This window comes from Tupaia chinensis, unplaced genomic scaffold, assembly GCF_000334495.1.
Source record: "Tupaia chinensis unplaced genomic scaffold, TupChi_1.0 Scaffold141165_1, whole genome shotgun sequence".
Taxonomy (NCBI): Eukaryota; Metazoa; Chordata; class Mammalia; order Scandentia; family Tupaiidae; genus Tupaia; species Tupaia belangeri.
Genome location: NW_006201028.1, coordinates 1,316,448 through 1,318,288, shown reverse-complemented (window position 1 = coordinate 1,318,288; position 1,841 = coordinate 1,316,448). Strand labels below are relative to the sequence as shown.

Below are 1,841 nucleotides of genomic sequence, written 5' to 3'. Positions count from 1 at the left end.
ACTGACTACGTGGGAGTTCAGCGACATAGCCATTATGCTAACTGTTGGTCCCCACGGATGGTTCATTCTTTATCAAGCCCTAAGCAAAAAAAAAAAAAAATAGTTTTCTTTGGATCTTTGGGTCTTCATTACTGAAGGTTGTCTTGTCACATAAAACTTTGATTAAGTAAGTTCTCTTTGCTTTTTTCTTGTTAATCTGATTTTTGTCACGGGAATATTTACTGTGACCCTTATGTTGGATGAGGAAGGGTATCACATCAGATGTTTTTGCCCCTACACTTGCAGTTATGTTTTGTCATTGTTGTTATTCCTTTAGGTTTGTGCACTTGCTGGAGAGAGAGAGGAAGTGAGAAATCACTCCCTAGTGGGGAACGGCCATACCACAGTCCCTTCTCCCCCTCTCCTCTCAGGATTTCGGGCTCACATGCATACACACCGGCATGATTTTCAAGCCACTAGGCCCAAGGGCTTGAACCAGTGGACTATGAGGAGGTCCAGTGCCCCAACCCACTATGCCATCTTCTGGCCCATCAAGGGAAACTTTCTTTTCTTTTTTTTGGAGAGGTTTTTGCTATAGGGCCCATGCGCTCACCAGAGAGACAGACAAAAAGTGAGAAATCATCCCCCAGGCGGGATGGCCACACCACAGTCCCTTCTCCTCCATTCTCCTCGGGATCTTGGGCACGCACACACACACACCCAGCGTGAGTTTAAGCCACTGGGTCCAGGACTTGAACTGCGGTAGACTACATGGTAATCCAGCGACATAGCCATTACCCTAACTGCTGGTCCCGGGAAACTTTTTAAAAAGTAGATCAAGATGTTTCTAAATGCCATGAAATGTTTGCACTGTTTGACCCAGTAGTCTCATTTAGAAGACTTAATTCTATGAAAATAACACAAAAGATTAAATGAATTTTACATGTGAAAGGTATGTATCGCATTACATATTTATAACTACCAAATACTGAAATTCAGTATCCAAACTTTAACTGAGACTTTATATAAATCACCTCTAATTGCAGAGTAAAGGGGTCAGTAGATGGTATAGCAGTTACGTCGCTGGACTCCCTCATGGCCAACTGTGATTCAAGTTCCAGACCCTGTGGCTTGAAACTCATGCTGGGCATGTGTGCATATGTGCCCAAGATCCCAGGAGGAGAATGGTGGGAAAGAATTGTGGTGTAGCCATCCCTTCTGGGGTGGGGAGAGAGATTTCTCACTTCCCTTCTCATTGTCTCTCTCTGTCTCTGTCTCTCTCTCCTGTGAGTGCAAGCACCCTAAGGCAAAAACCTTTTTTAAAAAACGCAGAGTAAAGCTCTTCCTCAGCTGGCGCTCACCAAGGAGCAGGCATGTTCAGCTCGAGCGCCAAGATCATGAAGCCCAATGGCGAGAAGCCAGACGAGTTCGAGTTGGGCATCTCCCAGGCCCTGCTGGAGCTGGAGATGAACTCGGACCTGAAGGTGCAGCTCAGCTGAACATCACGGCAGTCAAGGAAATTGAAGTTGGTGGTGGTCGGAAAGCTGTCATTATCTTTGTTCTAATCCCTCAACTGAAGTCCTTCCAGAAGATCCAAGGGCAGCTCGTTCGCAAGCTGGAGAAGTTCAGCGGGAAACACGTGGTCTTCATTGCTCAGAGGAGAATTCTGCCTAAGCTAACTCGAAAAAGCCTTACGAAAAATAAGCAAAAGCGTCCCAGGAGCCGCACCCTGAACGCCGTGCACGAGGCCATCCTGAAGGACCCGGTCTTCCCCAGTGAGATCATGGGCAAGAGGATCCGCGTGAAACTGGATGGCAGCCGCCTCATCAAGGTCCACCTGGACAAAGCCCAGCAGCACAACG

General features: G+C 47.1%; 1 pseudogene; it reads left to right on the top strand.

Moving 5' to 3' along the window:
* Positions 1-1,324: 1,324 nt before the first annotated feature.
* LOC102470950 (40S ribosomal protein S7 pseudogene) lies at positions 1,325-1,840 on the top strand (annotated as a pseudogene).
* Position 1,841: the final 1 nt, after the last annotated feature.